Source organism: Ascidiella aspersa, chromosome 1 (assembly GCF_963924565.1).
Source record: "Ascidiella aspersa chromosome 1, kaAscAspe10.2, whole genome shotgun sequence".
Lineage (NCBI taxonomy): Eukaryota > Metazoa > Chordata > Ascidiacea > Phlebobranchia > Ascidiidae > Ascidiella > Ascidiella aspersa.
The window spans coordinates 30833896-30858793 of record NC_139447.1 but is presented as its reverse complement, the minus strand read 5'-3'; the positions used below and the strand labels follow the sequence as shown (position 1 = coordinate 30858793).

Genomic DNA, 24898 nt, shown 5'->3' with positions numbered 1-24898 from the left:
TTGGTATTTTCTTGTATCTCGAAGACATTTTTCTTGTATTCAAAAATGTAGACAGTCAAGCTAAGTTGTGTTGTTCCAGACCTCAACGCAACTAACAAAGTGGGTAATTATAGATGCGCTCTCTAATTTGAAAAACTTGACGAAATATTGCGCAATCATATATAGTTACTCAAAACGTTCAGGACTTTCATATTTTCTTAAGCTTTATAATGTTAACGGCACACTGTGAATTTTCACAGTGACCTAATTTATGACCTTGATAGATTAAAAAATATATATAATTGCCTTTTACACTTGGTCTAACTGACATTTGATTCGCGTTTCGGCAAATATGACTATGTTTCTCACTGTCGTTGTTTTAATTGTAGCCTACACTTGCATTGTCACATTTTATTGAAATGCACCACACGTGGAAAACACTTTAAACTCAAGGGGATTTTATGTTTTCTGGTGCCCTGTTATATCGGGACAGATTGCTAATTTCTTTGGGATTACACTAGTATGGTAATGACGTAACACTCTTAATTTTTGAGATGGTAAACAAGACGAGTATAGTAGTAGTGTCAAAAAGCTTCCGTTGCGGAACCGCAGTCACTGCAGCCAATAGTGCGATTACTCCTAGTTTTAAGTGCGCAGTGAGATAGTTAATGTGTAATTGTGAGACACGATAAACGGCCTGTTGAAACTCTCAACTGGTGAACTTAAAGACACGCCCCTGTACGCTGAGTGCATTAAGTGCAGACGACAAGTGAAAACCCAAGCTAGAGAAGACATTCACTTTAACAAAGTTCTTCTAAAGAGATAGCATTAGTATGAGCTTAACATAACCAAGGCAGATGGGTAAGTAAAGAATGTTTTTACGAAAATCGTATAGAGTACACTACAAATTAGAAGAGAAAATATGGACTCGCGCATCGAACCTTTTCGGTTAGAGTAAAACCATAAAAAATCGATGACACTCGAAAATAAATTGAAAATAGTTTTTCCCTAAAAATGTAGTGTATTTGGCAGAGAGGGACGCTCACAGCGACTGTTTTTAGGTGATATTGACTTACTAGCACAAAATATACAGTAATTGCAGTCAGCTTATTTAAAGAAGTTAGAATTAAAAACTGATAAAAGGGCGCACTTAAAATTGCGTCTAATTTCGCTAATATATAACGATAGCCTTCGCGAAGTCGCCTGTCTCGCGACGAGGACCTTTTCAAAAGGAGTCAAGGACTAATTTTTAAACAAAAACGCAACACTCGGCCGCACCGGCGAAATTAATGCCGTAACCTACGTAAGACCTTGGGAACGAAAAGGACAATAGGTCATTAGGCGGCCAGTAATTGGCCGGGAATCGGGAAAACGACTTCAAAAACGTATCATAAAATTGCGTCGGCATGTTGCGAGACAAAGCGGCTGCGAACCTGTTACTTCTTCTTTTAGTCGATTCTACGTTTCAATCGTTTCACGAGAAGGATGAAGGAAAATAGTTTTCAAAAACTATTTCTATGATACAGTTTCTATGTTAGTTGCACTCAAATAGTTTTGAATTTGCTGTCGTTAAATTGGAATGGGGTACATGTCAAAAATCCGGCTAACTCAGCTGCCACTTGACAATGTTTTGCAGCAATGCCGCTCAGAGAATAATTAGCTCAAGTAGGGCATATGCGGCATGCTAAAAAAATAGCTGGAAAGCGCAGACCTATGCCCGAACCAACTTTTCCCACGGCCGACCGAGCCTCGTCTAAACATCGCCGACCTTTCCCGTGCAATGCACACGTCGTCCCAGAGCGGGCAGCTATGACCTAACGCCACTTGTACGTGGGTAATGACGATTCAGCCAGCGTAATCGGGCCCGGGCTAGCGATTAGGCGGCGTTAATTGTGACCCAGGGCGTAAATAAACTCGCCCGCCTGGCGCGCAATTAGACGACCCGCTTCGTGGGTCCTCCGTTGAAGGAGACCTGCTTTAGTACGGCCAGGCAAGGTTTGGCCCGCACGAACGCGGCGACTATTATAGGCGAAGACGAGAAAAAGTGATTCTGTAGCCCCCACGAAAATTCGCGTTTGGATTTGTTCGAAGAGGGATAGAGCGAGCTTAGAGGCAAAAAAGTATTCGTGTTGTATGTGTGATCGAAGATAGAGCTTTCTACAATCTTGAAAATCGCGGATTTTTTCATTGTAAGATAATTAGCACTGCTAATTTAGCAGTGAGAACACACTAAAATCGTGTTAAACTTTGAAGATTTAGCTTTTTATGAGCTTAAAAATGTGTTTGAAGATTTAGCTTATCATGAGCTTAAAAATCGCGTTTTTTATCATAATATTAACAGTGAGAACTAAAATATCGCAAATCAGGCGATACCAGCTCTAAACAACGCAGTGGATTAAAATTACGTGAAGATCAAGTGACCGTCAATTTTTTGAAGCTTCCGTCGATTATACTGTATGGTTGGGCATATGGCCAAATTAAACGAAACGAATATGTTTTAAAATCTAAGCAAACCACAAAATCACGTAGCGTTTAATCAGTTATCATTTTACGACGTTTAAGGCAAAGTTAGGAAACACGACAGTTCAAATTGGACAATGATTCGCATTCCTGTGGAGTTTTTTAAGCAGCATGGCTATTCTGTTATTTCTTCACGATGAGTAATTGGAAAATCATGCAATGACATTTCACAAGATAAACGTTGCGAAAAAACAGTCACCCTATTGCGGTAACTCCAAATTGCTGGGCGATTGCACAATATCTATTTTTAGTATAGTTGTGTGCATGAGATGACGGTGGCACTTTTTAGGAGCGCCATTCATTTTGCAATGACGCTGCAAGCCACATAAATACGTGAAAATACGATCGAGTAACCTGAAAATGGTCGAGGTTAAACCGGTTCGTTGAGCTCAGTCAGGCAAAGTTTTGATGCAAAGTTTTTGAGACAAATACGCGGTTCCACTTCTATTAGTAAAAAGGCAGCAATGCGAAATAATGGCGCAGAGCATTCAGGGGGGGGGGGAGGTAAGGTTTCCAAGTTATTATTAAGGCTCAAGAATAATTTCATTGTTCAAGGCTCAAAAATATTTCTTTTAGGTAAAAAGGACTTTACTTTCGAACCTGTTTTAACCAATGGAGCATTGAGTTTTTCCGTATTAAAACGACCGAATCGCTGCTTTATAGTTTGTTTTGCATATTTCGGGAAGTTTTTTGTATTTTAAACACGGACTATTTTGGTCACAGCATTTCTTCACGAGGCTCATTTCTTTGCTTTCTGAAAGTTCGATAAAGTGTTTAAAGTGTTTTTAACCGTTCAGTGTGGCATTAATAGTACAGGATAAAAATACTGAAGAGTTGGTTAAAAATAACGAAGAGCGGCCTACGAAGTGTATGAAGGACTCTGCTGTCGTACAAATTAAAAATAACACTGCTCTTGTGAATAGTTGCGTGGAATAGAGATCAGACCTGCAGTTAAATACAGCTATGTTCATTTGTATGAGTGCATTACAAGAATTTCCAACTACAGTTCACTGTTTAGTTCTAAGTTGCCGTGAGAAGCCGAAACCGTGAGAAGCCGAAAACACTTTAGGGTTTAGGAAAAGTATTGCGCATTTAGTTTACGTCAGTGGATTTTACACTAAGTGCTCCGATGAAATTCCAAATCAGTTTTGCTGCATTAGTCATGAGAATGACGCTCTTATGGAAAGGAATTGAATGCAAGCCAGGACAGCCATGTGACCTAAATCTTCCTCTACCGGTTGTTCGAAAATAGCATTGCGTGCATGATGTTGACGCGGGATTTTGGATTGCGCGTTTTCAATGATGGGACAAAACCAAACATAAGGCGTCGACAACCATATATAAGGGCATCTCAAGTGATTATTGCAACCTCATATGCGAGCCTTGGCAAGTTGTATACGGATAACGTCATTCTAATCGCCGAAGTTTTTCCAATGGTTCGTGCAGCAACCTTAAAGCGACAACGTCAATGTGCGGCCAAAGTACACCATGACAGTAATGCTGGAAGGCAATATCCGCCCTCAGTGATTTGAACAGTTTTAGGGTATAGTAGCACACGCGTTTCATTAAGGGCATATTTTTTAATGTTTGACGTCTACGATGGAAATAATTTCCAACGGAAAGTACAAAATAATATGTCTTATAGTACACTCTTAATCGCATTATTGCCAAAGAAGTTGTGTGAAGTTGCAAAATCTCATTTAGCAGCAAAAAAGCAAAACTATCGCAGGAATTGCAAAGGACGTTCGTCATCATAGGACAGACAAAAGGTCGACGAAAACATCAATGCATTCGCCGCCAACAGAAATAGATCGATTGGCCAATTGCCCAGAACCGATTTAAAAACATGCCTTCTTAAAACAACGGGTATATTTAGCGGATCCGGCAAAACCTTTAAGCGGCGGCCGTCTGTTTTGTCATGGTCCGATTTACTTCGACGGATGATTGATTGACACTTGGCGCCAGGCGCATGACGTATCTTTAATTGGCTTTTTTATGGAGCTTGGCATCATGATGTGCTGGTGCCTACGTGCGTTTGTCACTGTCGGCTTGCGTAATTACTTTATTGTGGGCCGGTTTGGTAAGGCCCCCTTCCCATTTAGAACACGATGCAACGGTATACGTAATTGGGAAGTCGCGTCAGTTTAAAGAAAATAGAATTGGTAGGGATGCCTTGAGTTGTCTTTGTCACGAGCAATGGGCGCTATTGACGTCCAAAGCAATCGAGTCTAATTATTTCGCCACAATGACAATTAAACGAAAGTAAGTTTTTTTCTCACGCAATCACTTCACCAAATACGATTGATTCGTGAGATGTTAAGCGCGAGGCGACAATACACTTTATTCTATACAGTTTTGCATACAACCCTGATCGGGCGTTACGTGTCGTTGCATCACCGTCACGAAATATAGACGCCCTACGTCAGAGCTCGTGGCGGTGACGTAACGTCTCGATAAGTTGGCATTCAAAACGATACGGGTGCGAGCATTTCTGCTATTTAGAGATTTGGTGTCAGAGGCGGGCGTCGAACCTTAGACTTCGGGAACTTTCCCAACGGCGATCGCCGCATTTGAACCGGCGCGGATATAAACCGGAGTGCCACCGCTGGCAAGTGCACAGAGCTACGGACTGTTCAGGTGACCCGTAATAACCCCAAAGACTGTTCAAAGCCGGTTTCTATGCTTGTTTCGGAAAGCGCCTTGTTGCCTGATTTTACCTAATTCGTTTTCTCTGTTCTGTCACTAAACGGTCTTGGCCGCTTTAAAATGGGCCAGGCTCATTTGAAAAACAGCTTATATTGACAGTAAAGATGTAGGCTTCTTTGTAAAGTTTAATTCATGTCGGTATGAAAAGCCCAAAAATGTGTCTAAAAATAAAAATTTCCAGGCTTAACGACGAAAACAGGCCTTAAAATCCTATTCCCTTAAAACATCTGACCATGCCAAGTAGACCTTAGCACGCCAATGCACGTTTTGACGCACACCGCTTTCTTGACGCAAAGTCCTCGCGCGATGAGGCGCACTGGGCCTTTGCGGAGTGACGCAATGCGCCAGCGTTGGTTGGGGTTCATGATAAGCCATGCTCAATTCCGGTCCCAGTGACAAAACGACTGACGTAGGGTCCAAAGTAGGCCGTGCTGCAAATGAGGTCCAGGCCTTACGCTCTACGCTCCTGCGACTTTTCCCACAGTCGATGTTCCTACGCAAACGGCGCACGCAACGGCACGATCTAGATAGCTTTTAGGTGCGCTGCTGGTGCTGTACCCTAAGCCATACGCGTCTAATTTTAGAAGGCAGGATGAGATTTCTATGTGCCCTTTTCTTTAATGCCTTTGCTCCGATATAAAGAGGGCAGGAGTTTCGCTGAGAAGTCAGACTCCAATATCAATAAGGACCATAGAAGGCAAAATGTAGGTTCGCCTAAGGAATCCACGAGCGCTTTGAATTGATTAAATCCGAACGATAAATTAGAATTGGTGTTTCTAAATATTTTGCGTTTAGTGAAAGATGTTGCATTTTTAAAGCCAAGTTTTTGTTAATTATTAGAGCGTGATGTTTAGATGATGTAGTTACGTAGGAAGAGTACAATAGTTTAAAGATGTTTCGACGCCTAACCACAACCTTGGACTATTATGCAATGAGGTTTAATGTTATTTTAACTAACAAATCGATTAATAATTGTTTATGTTAAAATCCCATTCTTCCATATTCTCTCTATATTATTTTTATTGTGAATAGTTTATATTTTAATCTCAGAGATTTATTTCCGGAAATTAAAAGGCAACCATCTAACCCATCGTGTTTCAACAGAAAACGAAATTGAATTAACTAAACTGATATAATTTCATCAACTTGAAACAAAGACAAAATGTGTATCACGAAGATCATCGCGTTGACTGTTGTTATCCTGGCTTCCGGAATCGACGCGGGGGTTATAAACCGAATGTTTAACCCCCTATCTACTGCAACAGAAGAATACATCACCCCTTGCCCCACCACGTTTGAGGTAAGTCGAAATAAAACCGAACAAGACAAATCGTTGTCTTATGACAAGGATAAAACTTGTTGAGAAGCTCTAAAATAATCTCTAATCGGTGTTAAAAACTATTTCCCTGAAGTCATTGTGGAATATCAAGAATAAAACTAATTAAGTAGCTTGGTAAAAAATGTCCTCTAATCGGAGTTAAAAAAAAACTATTTACCAAATGTCAGAATTTACTAGACTTTTTAAGCAAAAATAAACGACCCAATTAAGTAGTTTACACATGTATGTGTATGCATTACAACCTGCCGATGCCGTTTAATTAAAGTCAGTCTAAATGGCTAATGGCCCAAGCCTCATACCGTTGCAAAGGTCAAATTTTTTTGGCCTGTAAACGAGGTGAACTGAGCAAATACGGTATATTAATATAATGGGTCGCATTGATCCAAATCTGGGTAGATTTCCACTGATATCCTAAAACAGGGCCGAGAAGTTAATTACTATAGACCAGTGGCACTGCGGTTTTAAAATAAGTCAACTCTCTTTATTCCCATCTCGTCCGATTAAAGCACTATAAAGCGCCTTTGGTCGTACAAGCTTCAACGTTTTTCGTAACCTGGTTCGAAATCGCCGACAATCCGAAAGCAAGCTTAGGATTAGGTAGGCGTATGCGCGCCTAAAGAACCATGTGCGATAGAATGTCCACTCAGTAATCTCGTAGCTTCCGTGAATACCAAACTGATAAACAAGGTCTCGAGTAGGGCGGCGCGCGACTTACAAAAGGTGTTCTTCTGTAATTTTGTTATGAAACTCAAATTCGGCGGGAAAAATACTTGATCTAAACGTACAATACTAAGTTGTGTGGAAAAATCGTTATTTCCGCCCTGTTTTACCGGCATTAATATTGTTGAACAGTGTTTGTAAATGCTAAACACGATTAAACAAAAAAGTCCAGATAATAAAAACCACAATGGTCGGGGCATAGAAAGCGTTCCCAAATACCAAATTAAAATAATTCTAAAATCAGTATACCAACAAAAACTCAAAATTCGAGATGTTTTGGAAAACGTGTGGCATCATTCGCCGCGGATAGTCGATTTTAGCATATTCACAGAAAGCTGCAGAGAAATATGCCGAATCACCAAATTCGAAACCGATGCCATATGGTGTCAACGATGACTTGACACTTTGCTACCATATTAATTACACTGCAGCGAAGGTACAGGCGCCTTTCTGCCAAATACAGAAGCGGGCCTGTTTGGCGACGAACACTATTAAAAGGCCAATTTGCATGTAATTTTGTAATTTATAGTGGGAATAGGGCAACGTTTTTAAAATGGGAATTGGGCAAAGTTAAAGACACGCTTCTCGTATTGTAAAACGAAGTGAAGGTGTGTTTAATTGTCCTGTTTTTCTCGCGTAACGCTATTTAAAAAAAGATGAGGTGGAAAATGTAGCGTAGTTTGTCTCGCACGTTCTGATCACAGGGGGAGTGTTCTTTTTAATAACACAGCGCTCGTTAACCGAGCAAGGCTCTAATCTATGCCCTGAGCAACCCTGGGAGTCTGCGTCTTTAGGAACTTCCGAGAAAGAAGCAATTTTAATCCCTGGGTCCCGTTTCTAATCTCCACCTCGTCTGGCCTCAACCCAAAGCCTATTTGGGGCGCGCCCTTCAACCTTTCGCCCGCGCGCAAATTGCCACCCTTTAATTGCGCCACCGCGCAGCAACGCTCGACCCTGCGTGACGTCACAGATCGTGACTTCCATAAAATTGGCGCCGCGTTGGACCGCGCGAAAGACGGTCACGTGATTGTAGCTTTTGTGACGGCATCGAAATAGCAAAGGCTTCATGTTTAGTACACCGAAAGCCATCGCAAAACTATTTTGCCACTATTTAAAAAGGCCGACAGCCCATTTTTGCTTCCAATGAATTGCTATAGTTTGATAAGATGTGGCTGTTTTTTGTCCTAAAAATGTTGGAGAAAATGTTGCTCGTTCGTTATTAAAGTGGCGACGATGTGCTGCTGGTGTTGCTTTATCGGCAAAACTAGTGCTTTGTTAAAGAACTTGTAAAAACTCGCTTTTTGGTGGATTATTTTTCATGTAAATTTGCTTGTCTTTTCTTGTTTATTGTTTGCTATTTGTTTTAACTGTGTGATTTTCCGCGCAGCTTAAGACGGAACCAACCGCGATGTCGGCGTTCTACCCCAACGAAACCGTTGTACTTCTCCCCGGCTTTGATGTAAGTATTTTTTTAAATAATGAAAAAATCATGCAGATTAATCACTTACATCATATATAAAGGATAATTCAAGTCCACAGGACTTGATGTCAACAAAATCGAAATAGGACGGTAAAACATACCAACACTTTGGCACGAGGCTGTATTTTGTCAGAAATTGCATAACAAATTCAAGTTTATAAAAAAACTTAGAAATAAAATGATGAAAAACGCATAACATTTTAAACGACCCCGAATGTAACTTTGGCACTTTTTGGCCCCAATTGTAAATTATCCGCAACCATTAAAACATTTCGCTAACAATCTTCACTTTCTTGTTTCGCAGCAATTCCAAGTCGGCTCGTGCACTCACGCCTCACCGCGGTTCAACCTGCCTGGGCGCTGCAAGACCGTGCCCCATAAGCACCAGACCTGGGTGGTGCGGCGACGAGACGGTCCCAGGAACAACCCCAGGTTTTGCACCACCCTGGACAAATTCCCAGACCTGGTAAGGTGTAAGGAGTCGGTTGTCCTCCCAGGGGCTTGCACTCTTAAAATACCGGCTTCCTTCAAATCGAAGTGCTGAAAACGCTTAACAATGTCAAAGGGACAATCGACTGACTGAAGTGAAATGGGTGTGTGTGAGATGACGCAAGCTACACTTTTCCAAGTGCTGAAAGCTGTTTTTTGTATGAATGTTCATCGACCCAGGTGGCACTTTTCTCCGAAGCAACCCAAGCGAGCCAAGAGATTCGCCGTAAAAATTTAGATTTATATGGTTGTACAAACCCGCCGAGTGGCGGTTGAACCGCAATGGCGATTGCAACCGATCAGCTTTATTACTTTTCCAAGCGCCCTTGTCGAGTTATTTTTACACATGCCTAATAAGGGTTAAGTGCCAATGTAAGGCGTAATAAGGATTCAAGAAAAAATGTGTAAAATCCTGAAAATTAATTAATGCGCCTTGGTAAGCATCACCAACCCGTCTTAACCCCCTCTGCGGCTCTCGTGTGCTCACATCTACCGTTTGCAATCCGTTTTTGTTTTCTTTCTTGCTTAATCGTGCTTCACACTTACCGTTTATAGCAATCATCATAATTCGATGGCATGGCGCAATTCGTAAGACGTGCAAATGGTGATAATAAGCTGGGAACGCGAATTGCACAATGGGCGATTTTCTTCGTAATTTATCGAATGCATGTCGTGCCGCAATGGTACAACCTATTAATGAAGACGTCTCACAAAGACTCTGAATATAAGAATTCCGCCCGACGATTTGCACCCGATGTTTTTTACTACTTTTTTAAGTGACCAAGCCCGACTTGGGCGGACCCGAATTTACAGAAACGAATTTTTCTTCATACTGCACATTTCTTCACCGCGCTGTTAGTATACAGACTTACACATAGCGTTTCTTTTTTGTAGACCTTTTTGATTGTCTAAAATGCAACCTTATACTTTTGCTACTCCACAATGGTAGCCTCATGCTTTTTTGCACCAGAAACTTCCCGACACTAGTATATAAACCTTTCGCTTGCAAATTACTATTCTCCATGCAGCTCAGCAGACTAAAAATTGCTTTTTCGACTTGTTATGCAACGTTAAGACGGTTGACCCTTAAACCAAGTTTTTCGGTCACAAATTTATTCGTATACTGCTGTGAGCGTTGCCCTTTGCGCCTTAAATGCCGTTTTTTCTCTTTTTTTATTGTTGTATTGCGCAATCCGCACAATATTTATTGCATTTTGTATCTCTCTCTATTCACGCGTGCCCTTTTACATTTCTAGTTTTCCGTGTCTTTTTAGACTCTGCGTTTTATACAAGAAATACACGGTGCATTATTCGCAATCGATGCTGTCCTTTGACAGTGTTGCAAACACGTAATTTTAAAATTACTTGTCCCAGTCAAGTCATTAGCAAAACAACTTAAGTTCAAGTCCGATTTTTGCATTTAATAATAATCACAATATTTAATTCATGCAAATAACCCATTTTACGAAAACATATTAAATTAAAAGACTTAATTTAGGTCATGCCAGGTCATCTATATAATCAAAGTAGGCCTCAGTCATCAAATTGCCTGCAAGTCAAGTCGTTAGGAAAAAATTACTTTAGTAAAGTTATAAAACACAATATTTTGGGTCTGACGCCATAGTCGAACACATGTAATGAGGCTGTATACATCTCCAGTTAGTTTATTTCTAATGAATTTTGAAATATATTCTGTCACTATTTAACAACCCACTTACGACTGAAAGTAATAACATGGTTTTCCGGTTAAGACTAAAAATCTCAAATCTTTATAATTGAGTGGGGGATTCGGGCGATAGTTGAGTGGCCATTGACTCGTTCCCTAATATGAAAATACAATTTACAATAATTCAAACGAGCGATGACAAGTTATGACAGACCAGGATTGTGCAATAAAATTAACTCGAAAATACCATTAGTACACAACATAACAGCAAAAATTCCCCCAACCACCTGCCGCAATGTTTGTTTAACAGTGAAGTGCTGAGGTTTATTAGTGTATATACGGGTCTGTTTTCCTGAACATATAGGTTACAGTTGAAAAACAAATTCCCTTAACGTGTAAGACCAGAGAATGCAAATTGGACGTTGCGCATACTTCAGAGTAAAATACCAACGTTGCTTTAGATATAAATACATCAGCAGATCTTGAAACCTAAATTCCAACTGGAATCAGGTTTAATCCCAAATATTTCTTTTGTTTATCGCATGCTGTAAATGCAAACCGACGCCATTAAGATTGCCCGGACTGATTAGAGATCGCGCGAAAGCGACGTGTCAGCAACTTTTCGGGATTAAGTGTCGCACGGCAAATGCACTCAGTGCGTAAATCGAATACCTGCCGTTACATCAATTAAATGAGGGTATTTTTGCTTGTAATTTTCGCCTTCGTTCATTCGAGTTTGTTGCTGTTGTCACCGAGAAAAATCAGCAAATAGTAACCTCCAATCAGACGACGTAATCGTTCAGTGTATATAATATATTCATGGCCTATAGCAACTTTTGTAAGGTACACTCCTGGCAATTTTCAGAATAATATATCTATATAGTATCATATTTCAGCGTATTAATCGCTTTCTGTGTTTAGCAGTCGTGCATTTCCGAAACTATATGCAAATTGCAATTATATATAGCGAAGCGACCGTTTGTGATATTACCAAAAAATATTATTAATCATCGCATTATTCGATAATGTATTTAAAGTAATTAATTTCATTTTTTATTCTAAGAATATAAACTAAAAACTATTTCAATGCAACTTGATTTCGAAACCAAACCTATACGTGATGACGATCGTTGCTGTTGACAAATAACACACTTTATGTTAAATATAAATTCCGGCGCTATAATGCCCCCTAGCGAAAAGCTACATTTACTGCGTCTGCGAGTCATATATCTTTGATGAGTCTTTCATATTTAAGGCCCTAATGAACAAAATTAAACCGCCATTTGGTTGGAGGTTTCAGCCATTTTCGACGGATATTTCCTGCTTTGTACAAACTGCCTTCCACGCTATCGTTCTCTTTTTTCTCGTTGTTATGGTTTTCTCTTGGGCAACACAAAACAGGAAAATTTCCCGAGCCACGAACCAATTATTCACAACCTCTCTGTACAAAATTCCAAGCGCTCGAAACACACGGCCCGCTGCTAAAAATTCTTGGACTATGCTTCGACATTTTTTACGTGAATCTTGTACGGCACGAAATTTGTAGGTCGTATAGTTTTAATTAAAACCTTACGGTGTTATGTCTTATGGGCTTTATTTTTAATAAAATCATATGGTATTTTTATTTCTTCGTAGCGGGAGAAGTCAATTTGTACATTACAAGATGTTAATATCTGCAAACAAGTACAAATTTCAAAATTCAATTCCCATTAGGCCAGGGGTTCTTAACCTTTTTTCTCTTATTACCCATTTCTGTGCAGATCAAAGTCGCATTAGCAAAATCTAATTTTATCCAATGCAAACTTACAGCTACTGTGTACTACTGTAAACAACTCCACTAAGAATACCTTTAAAAATAAACACTAACAGCAAACTGATTATGAAAAAATAGCTAGGCTATAGCCGTTAGCGGATACAAGAAAAATCTTACTATTAGGTCACATATACGTAAAACCGGCCACAAAAATGATCACTAGGACGAACCAATTGTAAAAATGATAAAATTTCCTTTTGCTTGTTTGGTTGTTTTAAAAATAAAAGGACTCAAAACAAAAAAGTGTAACTAATAAAGCAACTTACCACTTACAGCTGTGACATTGTTTGTTACAGCCATAATTCTAAATATTCTGGCTTAGCTATAATTACCCACCTGATATACTGAAATTACCCACATGTGGGTAATTACCCATAGGTTAAGAACCGCTGCACTAGGCGATGTAGGTCAATGCACGTTGTCCCTAATAGTAATGCAAAAGTGCAACCAATGTAAAACTGATAGTAAACCGAAAGTCCACCAGAGAGAACATGTTGTTAGCGCTTTTCCTAGCAGGGAGACTATGTTTTCTATAAATCCATTCACTACAAGGCCTAATCAGAAACGGGATCCAAGAAAAGTAATGAGTTCAGATCCCCTGTAAAATGCATTTTTGATTTTCAACACGGGTTTTCCAGGCTGCATACTGGCCAAATACGTGTTTTGACGGTGCGGTTTCACTCTTGCCTTGGCAGATCTTAATCCGGCTGTGAGGGCTTATTATTGCGGGAGAAAACGACGAAAGAACGCGAAGCTACAGCGGTTTAGGGCCGCTTAGTCCGGTTTATGTTGACTAGCGAAAGTCTGTGGTGATCACGTGACCAAATTTCCCCGAGGTTTTGGCCCAATCGCGGGGTACTTTTTAGCCGTTTGTTGTTACTGGCAAAAGAAAGCAGGCGTTCCTTTTGTGCGTTCGAGAGTTGTGTCATAAAAGGTGAGCCGCCAAAAATAAGCGAAACTCGGTTTTCGACACTATGTTTGTTTTGTTTAAAAATATCAAAAGAAATAAGCAATTGGAATGTAAAATTTTATCAAATCCGTTTGGCGTTTATGTTGTTTAAAAGTGGCATGGTTACCGCTTGGGAGGCATATTTTCTTACAATAGTCTAGCATTTGTTTTAGGTATACACACACTCAGGGTTCCTGAGCATTGTATAATTTCGACAGTATAGTACCAACTTCCAACTCCTATACTTAGCCGAATTTGACAAAAAGGGCACGATAGGACAACTATGAGCAGCATAGTCCATTCAGATACGGATGCCACCTGCGTCCCACCCTCCTGGCCACCGGTCTGGCATTATGATGTCGCCAGCGAGCACAAGAGACTTCGTTTGTTATCGCACGATTTTCGCGCCCGCCGCTGCACATTTCAAGTCAGAGGTTAGGATTGCGCTCCGGGCCTGATGTGCGGTCGAGCCCTGGAGCCTGCAGACGGCCCGTGTGCGCTGTTGTTAAATAGGGACGAGCTGCCTTCTGCTGGTTGGTGATAAGTTGCCTTGTTAACTTACGCCATCTGTTGGTACGCGCTCAGTAAGGATCTAGACGAGCATGCTCGGGTCAGTATTGAGAATGTTAGACAAGTTTTAATGTCCTAATAAGAGTTTGACTTTTTTGGGAAGGCAGTTAAGGGTTGAAATAGATGGAATTTCTTGTTGAATGGTGTTAGGCATCTGTCAGCAATGGAGTGTGAGACCACCAGTTTAGCAATCAGCACCAGAATAATATAATTGTTTTTGATTTTTAAGCAGTTTTAATTTAGATAAAGGATATATCAGGATTTGCTCTGAAGGTATTGGATAGAATAGGAATTGTAATTTCCAATTGCGACTGAGAAAGAATAAATTTTCTTGGAAACAGTATTACCTACCAAGGGCATGGCTTATAACATGAGCACTGTTTTAGCTCCGTCAACTGGTAAGCTACCCGACTGTGGGACACAGATATGGCAACGACGGACCAAAAAAACGGCTGAAGCCTTGCATTTCGCAACGAAATACGTGCGTTACCTAATCGGCAGCAGAGTATCGCTTGAGCGGAATCTAAGAAAGCGTCTCGACAAAATCGCTTTACAGCGGATTTTGCAAAAAATTAACAGCTCCGGGGTATGGCTGCGCGATTGGCGTTCGCGATAGTCTCGACTTGGAAACGTACTCGTCAGCCGTTAGCCACGTGAAGTCGACGTAGGGCATATTGGCATGCAGGCAACTTCGTCTCGGCCGATGGCAGACGGTGATAAAGCGACCGCGATGACAATTTTGAACAAGATTTCGCTCGCAAAGCCCGTGTTTATACGAAAAGACCCTCGAGTCGTGCTGTTCCGGAAGACGCAAAAACCGGTATATTGGCACTAAATCAAAGTGTTCGGAAAATGTAAAGGGTGTTTAGCAAAGTGCAAAGGGATTGCTCTTCTTTTGCATTTGGTTTGTCTTATTTTAATTTAGGTAGTAGCATTTTCTTGTTGTGTAAAAATTGTGTGAAGCTTAGTAAGACCTAAACGCGATTCAATTTACGGTCATAAACGGTTATCAACTATACGGTTAGCACTGTATGCAAAAATGTCTTTGAAGATAAATATCGTGTTACAACTATTTACGTTAGATAAATCTTTAAAACCGCCTGGGCGCAAAAAACTTCGGATACTGCATTGTGGTGTTTGACATTACGTCTTGTCAGATGTGTCAGAGATACGATAGGTCCCATAAACTATACCAGCGCTTCTTAATCGTTGCGCCATGGAATATTGCCAGGTGCGCCGAGGGCAAGAGGAAAAATATTTTAAAATATAAAATATATCATTTTTATCCTTTTGTACATTCTCTCGGCTTAGCTTATTCATCCAACAGCTATTTAAATGTAAAGAACTATGAGCCCTATATACGAAATACAAAAAAAACGTGTTTAAGGAAAATACCGTTCTGTCCAAACAAAATTAGAGCTCACTTAGCTCGTTAGGTGTGTTGCCAGGTTTAAAAGTCCAAAGGTGTGCCGTTAGGTAGAAAAAAGATGAAAAACGCTTCCGTTTACAACAGAGCCGAACAACCGAAATTGTTTGTCTCTGTTTTTTTTTGTTTTTTAATCTTTTTAATTTACAAGGGACAAAGATGAATTTTTAAAACCTGATACCGTACGAAAACGTATGCTATATATGGTTTGTAATACTGATGGAAAAATTTATAATAACGGACCCTCAGAGACTTAAACCGAAAACATATGTGTCGCTAAAATTGTTTTTATGACAAGATGAAGTATATTAATATTTGAGTGTTAGGTCTCCATCTCAAAAGATAACCTGCAGATTTTGTGTAGCAGTATAAATAACATTGTTAAACTTCTTTCAAACCGTGCGACCCAGAGCAGAAAAGCACAGAGAGTACTGCATATATTCCAAGAAACCGTAAACAGAACTGCGCGTAGGTTTGCACCAAGCCATATTGGACGATTGAAACACAAGCTGTTTCCCATGAGAGTCGGGTTACGCGCAGCCGCCATTTTGAAAAAAATAATAATTCTTCGAATTGAACGCCATCTCAGTACGCCTTCTCTGGTGGTCACTCGTAAATTCAACATCCCTCTGCAGACGAGGAGCATTGGATAATTGGCGCCTGTCAAACTAAGTGCAGGGTTTAGCTGTTTTGTACTACTCGGCGAAATTGAAGTAATTAACGCTAATTGACAGCCGGTGCAGCACTGCAACACTAGATTGCATTTCGAAAGTGAATATTAAGTGGCCCAAACCTTCACAGATAGGTGCAGTCACGAAGTTAGTTTGATGTCATTAGGTAATGAATATAAATCAGACTGGGTTATTTCTAAACGAGCGTTTTCAAGAGTTTTTAAGGCGATTATTTGGCCACCAGGTGGAGCTCGTCGCGAAGAACAATATTTCAATCGAATATGCCTAAGTTGAACAAACAAAAAACAATTTATAATTATTAACTGTTAAAAACCACGTTCTTAGTCTTTTTAATGGATGTCTTTAGTAGAGATAAACACTCATTTAACAGCGAATTTGAATGTTTATGGTAACATGCGTGTGTGGTAAAAGTTTCTCAACGCATTTCTAGGTTGATAGCCGTATTTCTGCAATTCTGCATTTTAAAATCAGGGTGACACAGTTTGGCGACAAATTTAATCTAACATAATAATTTGTATTAGTTTGTAAATAATTCCGGTTCTTAGGTACACAAGCTAAAATATAACCCACCGATATTTCAAACGCTTACAGCCCGAATTTTTTTCACGAATATTTTCGGCGTCAGTTTGAGTTGCTTGAGTTATTAATAGCTCAACAGTAGCGGCCTTGTCCAAGGCTTAGCACTGCGAAAGTGCCGCGAATACTCAGTTATGTAAATGCACATGTGCCGGCCGTAATAAAGCGGATGATTCATACAAGCTGTCATCAAGCACTAAAACTGGCTGTTGGGAAATTTCTGTGTCTATTTATAGAAAAAAATGAGTTTTGATTGTATTCGGATTATGTTTATACTGGTTTATACTGGACGAACCCCCTTAACCGCAACGTAAACTTGATTAAATCTATGTATCCGCTGACGGTTTGTTCGTGATGAATTATAAAAAAGTCTGGCAGAAAATTGTTTAACGCACGAGTCCGTTTAGCATCTGATTTTTAATATTTCGGTTTCTTATACACTGTTTAACAGTTTGAACTGGAAACGTGATCCTTAATTTGTAGGTCTGCTGAATAAAGTTGGAATATACGCGTAAGTGTTTCATGAGGTTGATGTTTCATCTGATCTACTCGCGTCATCATTTTAGCCACAGAGTCATAAAAATAACCTAAAATCCTAAATGAATAAGCATTGCAATATATGAAATTTAACGTGTCCTTTGACGGTATGACTAACAAGAAACCTTGGATCTAAGCAACGCAGTACACGTAAGCTTTCTGGTCGAACAAATATCCCCCCATAAAACGCTTCGGGTCGATGATGTGGCAGTGATAAAGTAAAATACATTGCATTGATAGGAGAAAACAGGCGCCCTGATACTATTTTTGATTTTCGGATCTGTGAAAACGCCAAACTGGCGCCTGGCGTGTTATAATTGGTCGGTGAGGCGAAAAAAAAATGATTGGCATCTAAGGTCCAAGCGAAGGCCGATCGATCGATCATAGAAGGCTGCTACTTGTTATAACAGAATAACCTTCGTCAGTAAAGGTATTCATCGTACGGTAAAAGCCTCCGAAATCGACGAGCAACATCTTATCCGTCTAAGGCGCACAGCTACAAGAGAGATTGTGTAATCAGCACTTGATCGCCACCGCTGCACCCCAGCTTTTAATTTCTTTTTTTAAGAACATCATGCTGAATTTGAAGAACCACGGCTTTAAAGTTTAAGGTTTCAACGATGGTGGCTAGATTTTGGACGTTGAAGACTAAAGATTAATTCACTTTGCCAAAGTAGGTGTTCTGATAAAAAAAGTTATAAAATGTGTCGTGTGACGAGTGTTTCATCAATGTGATACATAAACAAATGGACAAAAAAAACGTTTTTAGTTTAGTTGACCAAGTTTCCTTTATATACTGCAAACCATTTACACGTTCAACTAACACGGTACCATCCGTCGAATGTGTCTGCTCAAGCTCCATATATGTTTTATACGGACGCCATTATCGTGGATTAAAACCATGAAAACACCTACTTACAGGCTTCAATCCAATAACAATGACGTGCGCTACAAATGAAAAAAAGAAAACTTACGCAAAAAAGGTAATTGCGAATAAATTAGCGCGTTTCAGGCCATCTACACTGCAGACGAGTCCAGCTAAAATTCCATTTAGTTCAAACGTTTCAAAAGAAGAAATATATGGTGCGTGGACGATATACGGTCCTTAGAGTTATCGGGGGACTTTCACGCTTGGTAAATTGTCTCTGAAAATAACAATGTACAGCGGTTGCATCAACGAGCAAAATTGGTGTATGGATATTGTGCGGTTACGGGTTGTTGTTTTGCAAATAGCAGGAATCTAAAAACTGGTTCGTCGACTGGTTAGCAAAATGCGCTACCAAAGAAAAAGTTGCTACAAAAATCTGACCTCCAGAATGAACCAGTGTATAATATCCATCATTAGATAAGCTATTGTTGCCAGGCATATTATATAACAGAGTGTTGCTCTTCATATATATATATTCTGCTGGAAGAGCAACACTCCGTTATATCCATCATTAGGTTCGGACAAAATTTAATCTTCAATCGAGTAACAATTATAGCGAAATACCACGAACAGACGGCTTTTTTAAGGCCTAGTACGACACCCTACTATACCATATATCTTGTCACACGCGAAATACTAATCATAAGAAGCACCCGAGGGGATTGATTTCAACGGAAAGCCCCCTCTTCGCCGTACAAAAAGCGCAGACCAGATCGTAATCTTTGGCGGGAGCTTCCCAGCGTTGCATTGCTTTTCGTCTCTTAGGCAGATTTAACGAGCGTCGCAGTGTAAACATATTACAAGAGGCCAAAGCGAAAGATGAGCCTGTTTTTACGCCGAGAACGAAACGCTCAGGAAATCAAAAGCGGCCTAAAAAGAGTCCGAACTAATCAAAACACTCATTACAATGTTGTTGCCTAAACAGGTTCGGCAGTCTTGCGTTTTTGTGTAAGCCTTATTGTTTTTCTACATGACAAGGCAAAGATTCCACAGACAAGTATATAGCCAATCTGGCTGCTACCGGCGTTAAAGCCACCTAAAGTGTAGACATTGTTATAGTCTTTATAGGACCCGAAAAGCATGGACTGTGGACGACGGGAGCCGCTCGCCTTTTAACAAGCGCGGATCATCCGCCGAAATATGAGCTTAGTCGACTGAGCGTTGATAGGATGACGTCACAAATGACGTCGAAATATCGGGCGTCGTTTTTGCAACCGGGGCGATGTTTGCGCCTATACGAGGTATAGAAACACTTATTTCCTGTAAAAATGTCAGAAAAGAGTACGTCTTGTAGATAGCGATCTTTAACGTGCGATCGGCTGCGTGTTTTTTCTATAAATAAACCTATACACGAGCGGGGCCTTATATAAGTTGTATAGGTATACATAATACGCATCAGCAAACTAGCGAAACACTTTTCTCCGGGAGCAGCAGCCGTCGAATCCAAAATTGACGGTTTATTGACGTCATCACGCCCTGAGTTACCCTTGACGTTTGGGGGTTTTCCACAAGGTGCGCAAACGGCGCAAATTCATTTTGCGTCCAGCGTCATAACGGCCTTGTTTGAAGACGAACGTTCGGATTTTGGTGATTTTGGTAGAGTGTCAGTAATGCAACTAGATCGTTAATGTATCTAATCAAATTTGTCACGCTCATGAGTACAGCTTTACTTTGATTGGCCGTATTAATACAAGCACTATCCCCGTCGCTACAATTTCATCTGATTTTTTCTTTATAACGTCGCACAAAACCTAAACCGAATGCGAACTGTAAAATGTTGCGTAAACCACCCCACGAGTCAAAACGCTGTTGTTCGTCTATACGCAGTTGACTCCAAAAGAATTCGAACCCAGGGCAGCCAGGACCGCTGTTTGTAGTTAGAGATGGCACCGAGTGAGGATTTGGCCGCGAAGCAGGAACAGGGTCAGAAGGTAATGTTGGACTTGCGCCGCCGCAATCGCACTATCTTTCGACCGCCAAAAAATCTGCGTCGGACTTTTGGCTTGTATCGGCGGCTTGGGCAGGATATTAGCAGGCAGATTGCTGCTGGCAATATCTTGCCCTTTCAGACAAACAACAACCGACAGGCAGTCAAGTACGTTTAGATGAAGCGCGACGACGTTCGCTCCTGGTCAAATTAAGCTAAGGTCGTGGTACCTATATAGGGTGATACTATTTTATCGCGGTAACAACGAAGTGTGTATTTGTGGTTCTCGCAAACGCCAAGAAGTTCAGATTTTAACGCCCAGTGGAGCTTAATAAATAACAGCAATATTTCGCTTAGATTGTCAAAGAGTAAGCAATATCAGAAAAGATATCAGAAAGGGCAGACATTGTAGTTTCCAAGTGCCAAAGTTGACCAGCAATACGTTATTACATCCGTAATGTAAAGTAGAGGAAAATTAACCTTGTTGGTTTAAAACTTGTTCTAATTCGTTTAATCTAAAACAGACCAGTGCGCATAGCTCGAGAGGAAAACGGAGTTGGAATTGTTTTTCCGATAATTACTACGAAATGGGTTTACAATAATGGTTGAAGTTTCCACCACATTTTGTGGTAAACATTAGGGTGGAAAGATCCACTGTGATTTAAAAAGGTGTTGCTAGTCCATCCTATAGGATGTTTTAAGGGGCCCACCTTCATTGGTGGAAAGTCTCACGGTTTTTATTTACAGTGTATGGAGTAGAATAGATGTACTAGCTGATAAATAAAATTACAAATATGCCATATTTTTATGTACTGTCATTGCTGCCTCCTTCAAATTTGTACGTCCACGTAACTGTAGCACGGAATGCAGAAAGGCCAGTGGTTTAGAGCATGTAGCTAGAAAAGATAAAATATATCAGCGAAAATGAGTCTAGCCTAAAACTCGCAGGACAGGTTCTTAAAGTTTGCATGTAGCTGATTAAGCTGATCAAAACAACACAAGTCGGCTCAATATTTCTATCATATGCTATTTTTTTAAAGTGTAATCTTTCGAAACGTTTTAATGCCCAACAAGTCAAAATTAAAAAAGCATAAAAAAAAGATTTTTTTTTAATGTTACAAAACAAATGTTTTAAATTTTCGTTTAAAAATAAAACAGGAATTACAAGTTTATTTCGCCCGTATCAGAAAGGGAAATTTTTGAGTCGTAAAAAGACAATTATAAAATTGTAAATATAGGTAAAAAAATAACTGAATCATTTTTATCTTCCTGGCAGTAACACTCTTGGATAGGCTCGAGAATGTTCACCCAAGAATAATAATCTCCGTTACATAGTATTTTGATGATTAAGGAACTATAATTGGTGAAAGGTCGACTTTCCAGATTAAAAGCATATTGACAGGCTTTTTACCGGGCATGTTTGCCCAACTGCTTATAGTGTTTGCCTTGATGTAGTTTGTCATATTGTAGTTTTAATACAAAAGCGTGTGAATATATGCAGGTAACTAGGATCGAACTTGTAAAGGATCGAACTAGACCGAAACGGTCCCCCAAATTTCTCCAGCGGTTTCCCAAATTTTGGACTTGCAACTTTTTGGTATTTAAATGAAACACGTGCGGTCTCTTAAAACTACTTAGCGGTCACCCAAACCAAACCTTAAAAAAAAACCTGGTTAAGATAATGATTTTTTAAATATCTGGGGGTAAAACAGTTATGATCGCCCGTTTACGATGTCACATACGTTTAACTATAGGTGGTTAAACGCTACAGATTTTAAAGCGCTAATAATTTGTTTATATCGACCACAATGGTCACACGAAATCGGAACACATAGTCGCATTTTTTGGTTTTGCTTACACGCTGTCACGGGACAACCGCATTAGAAGAATAGTTTGGAGAGTGAAAATCCTATCAAGGCAAACTGAGATGAGACGGGCAAATAAAAATTCGCTGGGTGTCATACGCGCGTTTTTGGTTCTCGGAATATTGCTGTCCAAAACAAACTGGTATCAAGCCACAGACTAAAAACTCAAGAAGTTTTATTAAGGAACGCCGTTTCTTTTTTATGTAGATTTGTTTTGGGGTGATATTTATATAATAGATGGAAAAATAGCGGTTTTAAGTTTAAAAGGAACTTGAGTAACCTGGAAAACCAGTACACTCCAGTTTATTATCCTCCGCTTGGCATCAAATGGAAGCTTATACTTCCACTTTGGTTAAACAAAACATTCATAATAGTCAGCGCCGAAGGTTTAATTAAAGCTTAAAATAGTTGCCAAATAGATGGATCCTAAATTACTTTTCGGTGGGGTGCAGTCACCGCAACGATATCAGATAGAAAGAATTGCTATTCTGTCCACCACGTTCATATTCGCGCAGGCTTACAACTGGAAAAAAGTTTGACGTTAGGTGAAAACTTTCAGACTAATTGTTGACCTGTCCCGAGTGCTCTGCTTATTAACATACCAAGGAAATGGTGTACCAACTCACAGGGTACATCAAGACCACATTGTGCCTTGTCTCAAACCCAGGCGAAGTGCGTACTTGCAAGCGAGTTTATTCCGGCAACAAATTGTGTGTAATGCAGGGAATTTCCTCCTGGATTAACGCATGTGAACCAGGTTTGCACAATCCCTCAATCCTATCCCGTACATAGTTGTAGTATGTTTGCCAGTGTTGTAGGCAAGTGGGCCTTCGCCTTCTCAGCGCAGCAGTGTTTACAGGATCGACACCAGCAGGGTACAGATCTTGGAACCGCACCAGGTAAAATCAATTAAGTCCGCGCCGAGTTTGCTGTTTGCCAGTTTGCCCACGCGTCTTTATCAAGGCTGTCGAATGTCAAGTTTGTGGGGCAATACGGCCTGCGGTCTATCTCTGCAGTTGTCGTCGACGCAAGCAGATAAACAGTAAAATCAATTGCCCGTTTCCAAAACACAAGGGCGCGAATTGAAAACGCCCGCAAAGCTCTGAAAAATTTCCCCTGAAGAAATTTGGATTTCAAAGAATGCACACGTGCAGTTTAATCCGGTAAAGTCCAACTTTCGCCGTAAAACCTCAACCGACAGTTTTCGTCTTCACCGGATTTAGTTGACACAAAATTCGCCTCAACTCCTTATGCTATATATGATTAATCTGAATTCTATGTCAGCCCTGATAAGGTGATCTGTACACTTTTCCAATGTGGCGAATTTAATTTAAACCTGTCTTTACTTCGCCGCCAGATTTTAACCACTAAACGACACGCATGGTTAGACGTGCTGGAAATTTTCGTCGCCTAATTGCAACTTTTCCCGTCGCGGTATCACAGGTCTGTCAGGAGAGCCGACCATTATGCCAATAATTTAATCGAACGTATAATGTTGAAGCGATACTGGGCACATTTCCTCATTTTGCGGCACTTCGCTTAGTAGGTGTCGACTTTCGCAGCATACATGCGAGACCGGATTTTGTCTACATTTTCTGATAGGAGGTTTTATGTTGAATTCAGTCGCTGTGTGAGAAAGTGTACACAGCAACCGTTTAGCAGTTGCACAAGGCTTGTCTTTGCTTGGGCGGGTAGTGAGATTTAACACTGATGGCCTTGCTAGTTGCTTTCACCCACGCTTCTTAGTTACGTTGCGGTGGCAGTGTAGCCGGGCGCTTACGTTGTCCTATGCGTAATAATGGCAAGAAAATATGCCGGGAACATGCCACGGAGTTATAGGAGGGTTCCAGACCTGGGAACTAGACTAAATAGACAGTTTGGCAGGACCAGTTTAAATGGGAAATAAAAACAGGAAAATAGAACATTTTTTGTTTAAACTGCCCGCATCCTCGTTAGTCAATAGCTGATTTAATTCAACAAAAAAGGGCGTTGTGATCCAAGTTTCAAAAAACTTTTAAGCTCAGTGCACTTGTACGAAAAAGAGAAAAAATAGATCAGAGCAGCAGGCCGATACAGCAATATTATAAGCGCTGATGTCATTTTAAGGTCGATCAACATCTCTTAATCATACCGTTGAAAGCTTAAGCAAGCAAATCCCGATTTGGCCCGGATTTGTTTTAATTAAATAGGTTTCAGTGCGACTTGGTGGCCATTTTGTGGTTTTGCACATCCACGAAACTTCTTGTGACAGTTGAGTAGCTCTAATGCTAATCTCCTTACGAAAAAACGAAAACAATCAGTTAAAGACATTTCAAATGTATCAACAAAACAGCATAGCTGCGGCGGATTCTCCATTCCAGAGACAAGGCGTGTCGTATTGAAGTATATGCGTATTTGCAGGATCACTCGCCATAAACAGCAACAAACTGCAAAGGTTAAATTCCTGTCGAGTGGTTACTGGCAAAACAATAGGCGGCATTAAGAACGACTGTAATTGTATTGCTGTGGCTTGGCTTGTTCCGTCGGAGTAGGGCGAATTTCGGATAACAGAGTTAGGAAACAAACAGTCACGACTGGTTTTTGCTCTTGTTCTGCCCGATTTCGTCCTATGCGAGCAGTTATATCGTAAGTAAGGTAGCAGTTGCGCAATGTTGAAGACAGACAACTTCATTTCTCAAAAGTAAATATTTTGAAAAAAATATGTTTCGGTACTCTC

At 40.3% G+C, this 24898-nt stretch overlaps 1 protein-coding gene across 1 annotated transcript in view; it reads right to left on the bottom strand.

Moving 5' to 3' along the window:
* LOC146169738 (otoferlin-like) overlaps positions 1–24898 on the bottom strand; it is a 99875-nt gene that overhangs the window by 29629 nt on the left and 45348 nt on the right. The window lies entirely within an intron of this gene.